Consider the following 6489-nt stretch of genomic DNA (forward strand, 5'->3'; position numbering starts at 1 on the left):
TGGGTCGACCGCCGCCTTCCCTAGGGAGCTTAGCCACAAATACAAGACATGGGTCAACTGCTTCCCTCTCCTTCGGAGCTGCGCTGCGAATACAAAGGTTGTCTCGAATGAAGAATGGGTTCACTCAGTAGGAGATTCATAAAGATATTCAACGGTAAACCAAGTTCAGGTAAATTCTAAAGGTTCCAGATCACAGATCGAAGTACTCGGGCATGCAGCCCGAAAAAGTTTAACGGTTACAAAAACCACTCGGCATTCCGAGGCAAATTTAAGGTGGGACATAAGAGTTTGTTCACTCCGCGGGAGGAGGGCTGGCAGGCTCGACGAACTCATCTAGGTCGACGCCGTCGGCTATCCGAGTGGCTGCAGCGATGAAAGTCTCCATAAAGGTTCGGAAGTCATGCTTCTGGGTGTTGGCGACCTTGATTGCTGCCAGTTTGTCCTGTCGCACCTCCTTGCGGTGGACACGAACCAAAGACAGAGCCACGTCAGCGCCACACCAAGCAGCAGACTTCTTCCACTCCTGCACTCGGTCGGGGATTTCATTTAGTCGAGTCATCAGGGACTCAATATCATTTTGGAGCACAGCCTCTGGCCAAAGTGCCGGGTCAATCCGCGACATGGCGACCTTTAGTCGAGCTAAGTAGTCCACGGCACTGTCGATGCGAGATTCCAGACGGAGCAGATTCATGGCAGTTTCATCTTTCACGTGAGAGTTGATTGGATCCAAACCTGGTTCAATCCGCCCAGTCTCCTCTTCAAAGTTCTGGCAAAACTCTGCATTCACGATCCAAGGATAAGTCAATTTTCGTACACTGAGTCGACACAAAAAAAATCAGTCGAAACAGAATGTGCACCTTCAAACTTGATGAACAACTTCTTGGCAAGACTTCTCAGATAGCTCTCCAGATCATCCCTCCTGCGAGCAATGCCTTCCATTTTCTCGCCCTGGACGAGATTCGCCTTCTTCCAGCGCGAGCACTCCTTGTTGGAGTCATTCAGAGCGGTCTTCAGCCTGGTATTCTCTTCTTCCAACTGGCCGACCGAAGCCAGCTTCTGTTCGGCCAGAGCGGTCTTGTCGTCAGCCTCCTTACGAGCAGCGGCCAAATCCTGATCCTTCTTCGCCAGAGCTTCTCTCAGTTTTTCTGCAAAGAAATGATGATTGATTCAGAAATAGCAGAAGGGTACTCAAGCCTAAAACTGACCAGTCGACAAACTCGTCTTACCTGCGGCGCCATCTCTGACCTTTTGCAGCTCTGTCCTAGCTAGCTCCAAGTCAAGGTTCAGTTGAATCTGCTGCTTCTCCAAGTCAGCAAAGCAAGCCCCAAGATCACAAGATTTCTGAAATCAAAGGGGAGAAGTTATTTTTATAGCAAAAAACAACAAAGGCAATAAATACTAAGACTACGGTCGACTGCCCGCAGTCCACCATAGTCTCGGGGACTACACCCAGTGGGTGCACTTTGCATGCCCCCACCGGTTCTGATCCCACTCGACCGGCCCGCCGAAGTCGAGTCCAAAAAAAAGGCAGAAAGAGAGAAAGTAGAACTCAGACTACAGTCGACTGCCAGCAGTCCACCATAGTCTCGGGGACTACACCCAGTGGGTGCACTTTGCGTGCCCCCACCGGTTCTGATCCCACTCGACCGGCCCGCCGAAGTCGAGTCCAACTACCAATTTGGTTTATACATTCGGCAAAATACAAAGACTACAGTCGACTGCCAGCAGTCCACCGTAGTCTCGGGGACTACACCTAGTGGGTGCACTCAGCGTGCCCGCACTAGTCCAAAAAATTCAATCGACACACCCACTGGGTGTACAGATGAAAAGATTTTTGGAAAGAATCTTCAGATAGCATATCCTAACAGAACAAGCGGCGACCAATTAACCTGAACATTGCTCTGGAGAGCCGAGCTGGCATCATAGGCGGCTTGGCTGGCGTCTCGCACCGTCTTCATCTTCTCCATCATAATGCCCGCCTGGCGTATGGCTTCCCTAGCAGCATTCACCTCGTCCTCCGGGACATGATGGGTCGCAAAAAGTGAAGGCGGGTCGACAGGGGATCGAGCAGTCGACGAAGAAGGCAAGGCACTCGACAGTGGCTCGGCGAAGGTAACAGAACCCCGATTGACATCGCCAGTGTCCTGAACTACTGGCTCCGCCCTCGGCGTCGACTGTAGTGCCTCACTTACAGGAGCTCGCCTATTCTTCCTCGTCAAAGGCCTCTCAGACTCTTCATCATCATCAGGGAGGTCAATAATGTTGGGAGATGTGCAAAGTTCAATTGCCAAAATCATGTCACCCAATGAGGCACATTGCAGTTGAATCAACCGAATAAAGATAGTATGGCAGAAATCATACCCGGATTAGAAGTGACCGCATCCTCCATCACTTCATCATCATCCCTGTAAGCTGAGGTTCTGGAAGTGGCAGTGCTGACAATTCCAAAGTTCGTCCAGTTAAAACAAGAAAAACAAACAGCGCGGAGCGTCGAGTGAATACAAAGAGAGACACTCACGCGGAGGCAACGGGGATATCAATCTTGATCTTCGGCAACGCCTTCCGAGTCCTCGGCTCTGCAACTTTGGGGTGCTTTGGCGCCTTCTCAGTCGGGGTTGGTGAAGAGATCTGAGGACGCTTCGAAGACTGACCAGCCTGAGTAGTTGCCTTGTCGCGGGCACTCGGCCGTTCTTGGTCGAGCTTGGATCGCCTCTCCCTGCGAGGGGGCGACTCGACTTCTTCTCCATCACTTGAGTCGTCGCTTCCTCCACCCCCTTCACCATCGGAAGTCCACTCGCCACTGTCGCCGCCACTCGCCTCGCCTTCCAGTACTTGCTCTTGCTCCCCGTTGGGCATTGAATACATTTCAATAATGGCCTGAAAGGAAGCAGGGAGAACAAAGTCAGTCGACACAATATAGGCAGCTGCGCGAGTAAATTCAGATTACAAGCAAAAACTCAGAATCAGACCTGCTCTGGTGCATGAGACTGGTCGAAAGGGGGAACTCTCCTGGCTCCCCTAGGATTGTCCTTGTTCCCGGTAATGCCTGACAGCCACTTCTCCAGTGTGTCGTCGTCGACCTCCTCCGGGTGGATCCGAGTGGAGTCTTCAAGACCCGAATACATCCACATCGGATGGTCTCGAGCTTGAAGAGGCTGGATGCGCCGCTGAAGGAAGACCTCCAAGAGATCCATACCAGTGACCCCGTCACGAATAAGCTGGACCACTCGATCAACCAACAGCTTCACGTGCGCCTTCTCCTCCGGGAGCACCTTCAAAGGGGAGGGTTTCTCCACTCGGTCCATGGTAAAGGGAGGGAGGCCAGTCGATTGCCCTGGCGTCGACTGATCTTTACAGTAAAATCAGGTCGACTGCCATCCGCGAACTGAGTCAGGAAGAATCATGGCCGGAAAGGAGCTTTTTCTCTTGTCTGGATGCCAAGACCCCCACACATCTGGATCACTTGGGTCCTCTCATCACTCGGGTTAACCTTTTTCACTGTCTGGGAGCGACAAGTGAAAATATGCTTGAAAAGCCCCCAGTGAGGTCGGCAACCCAGGAAATTCTCACACAAAGAAATGAAAGCAGCGAGATAAACGATCGAGTTGGGGGTAAAATGGTGGAGTTGTGCCCCAAAGAAGTTCAGAAACCCTCGAAAGAAAGGGTGAGGAGGCAAGGAAAATCCACGGTCGACGTGGGTGGCAAGAAGAACACGCTCGCCCTCCCGAGGTTGCGGCTCAGATTCCTTCCTCGGAAGCCGCGCCGAGTCATAGGGGATCAGCCCCCCTTCGGCCAGGTCCTCGAGGTCTTCTTGGGTGATCCTCGAGTGGATCCGGTCGCCCTGGATCCAGCCCTTCGGCAGGCCGGTCTGCGAGGAAGATCCGCCCCGGCTGGTCGCCTTCCCCTTCGACCTCGCCGTCGCCTTCTTTGCCCGCTCTAGAGCCGCCGTCTTCTCCTTCCCCATTGTCGCCGGCGAGACGCATACAGAGCGGTGATGCTGGGGCGAGAGCGAGCGCAGCGGAGGGGCGTGAAGAGGAGAAGAGGAAATGGGAACGCACTGTTCGGGAGACTCCGGTCCAACGCCTTATATGAGGCCGCTTCCGAGTGGCTGACGGGTAGGCCCAGGTGACTCTGTCAAATCCCGTAACGATCGCGCGCGCGGCACGTGGCGAACAAGGCGGCGCGGGGATCGAGGCATCTCCGCTCTATCCCATCCGATTACTGCGGCCTCCCCCGTCCCGCGCGCTTCCCAAAATTCGAATCCCACGAAATCTGCGGGCAGCAAACAAACTTGTCAGACTAAAAGGTCTCCTCCGCACCGTCACTCAGAGCTTTACAAGTAAAGAAACTCACTCGACGAAGAATTAAGAATGGATCAAGGCGATTGAAAAGGAAGTTGCTGTCATCACTCAGGTCCATTGATCCGAAGCAAGATATGCTCATGGCATGAAAAACGAGTCGGAGAGGTCCTCAACTCCTTCCCCACTCAAACCTCGATCCATTCGGGGGCTAATGATGAAGCTATGTACCTAGGGTAGGGTCATGGACCTGTCCTAACTGCCCTACCCAAGGACATCTCTAGAAGAAATCACCTTTCAATCGACTTGAAGGTGTTCCACTCGACAGACTCGAAGACACTCGACCAAGAAGCAATCACTCGACCAAGATCCAACCACTCGACGGCCAGGAGACCTAAAGTCACTCCGCACGCTAACGGTCGGTCATTAAATAGCTTTTATGGTCATCATAGCACTTTATTACCAGCGTTGCCAGTAACGCCCCGTCTTAATGTACATTGAACCCTTTATAACGTGGGCTGGCCGGGGTCCTGGCGCACTCTATATAAGCCACCCCCCTCCTCCGAGACAAGGGTTCGCATCTCTGTAACTCATACTCACATAATCAAGTCGACCGCCTCCGGGCTCCGAGACGTAGGGCTATTACTTCCTCTGAGAAGGGCCCGAACTCGTAAACCTTGCGTGCTTACAACTTCTCCACAACTAAGATCTTGCCTCTCCATACTTACCCCCTACATCACTGTCAGACTTAGAACCACGACAGGGAGGGAGAGAGAGAGAGAGAGAGAGAGAGAGGGAGGGAGCGGGAGGGGAGGGGGGATTTTTGCTCTGTATGTGCAGGTGGCATTTTTAGTGTAATTATTGTGTATTTTTACTTGAATTACTGTGCATTTTCCATGGTTTTTACACTGTAATTATTAGTGGAATTATAGTGGAATTTACACTGTAAGTCTTAGTGGGTTTACATGATTTTTGCTCTGCATTTGCAAGTGGCATTTTTACTGGAATTACAGTGTATTTTTAGTGGAATTACTGTGCATTTTCTGTGGTTTTTTGCACTATAATTATTAGTGAAATTATAGTGAAATTTACACCGTAAGTCTTAATGGGGTTACAATGTACTCTTAGTGGATTTTTGCTCTGTATTTGCAAGTGGCATTTGTACTGGAATTACAATGTATCTTTAGTGGAATTACTGTGCATTTCCATGGTTTTTACATTGTAATCATTAATGGTATTATTAGTGTAAGCCCTTTGTATAGTTGATTCACAGCAGCAACTGTAATTTTTCAATATTTTAGTGCTCGGAGTGTTATTTGGCTGTGTGGTTAGATGTCATTAGTTTTGGTCCTTTTCATCCTCCTGTAATTAGCTTACTCCACCTTTTGTTAGCTTTTAACCCTTTTAGCTGCTTTTCGTATGGGTTTGAATAGTTTGGGGTGTGGACCCGTTTATAGTTTGGTGTATGGGCCTGTTTAGAAGCGATTTGCGGGACAGGAAGAAGTGATTTGCAGGGCAGAAAGAAAGAACAGGGAAACGTGGGACAAGAGACATGTGACATTTGTCCTCCTTTAGTTGGCTGAAAAATATGACTGAAAGCGAATTAGATTTCATGCGGATGTAGAATACAGTCCCTAGTTCTATCTAGCCTGTGACTGATCCAGGTGCATGAGGATTTGGCCAATCCCCTCCACGCGCGCGCACCCAATCCCATCCTTGTCTCACCTCAGCCGCCTCACCTCAGCCGCCCCCGCACAAACCCTAGCCCCTTTTCTCCTCCATTCCCACAGCCGCCGCAACCCTCCCTCTCGGTCTCCCCTCCCTCCCCACCTCCCTTGTCAGCGGTTGCCGCCACTCCACCTCCCTCTTCTCTGTCGCCGGCGGCCAGCTCATCCGCCATGGACGGAGGGTGTCAATCGCAAGCAGCGCTGGCGGACGAGCACACACGCATGTCCTCTTCCTGGTGGAAGGCAACTCGAGCATGGGAGTGTGGCCACGGCTGGGCACCATGGGTTGGCCGAGGTGTTTCATGGTGAGGAACAGGTGCGCCATTTTCCAATCCGTCCTGCCCAGCCCGATGCCTACCATGAATTCAGCACAGTTTGAAGCATCCAAGGTAGGAAGGACCAAGAAAGCATAGGTACTCTTCTATCTCTTTGTACGTCTTGTCTGATGCATGTTTGTGTGTGAG

This window comes from Triticum dicoccoides, chromosome 6A, assembly GCF_002162155.2.
Source record: "Triticum dicoccoides isolate Atlit2015 ecotype Zavitan chromosome 6A, WEW_v2.0, whole genome shotgun sequence".
In the NCBI taxonomy this organism is placed as follows: Eukaryota; Viridiplantae; Streptophyta; class Magnoliopsida; order Poales; family Poaceae; genus Triticum; species Triticum dicoccoides.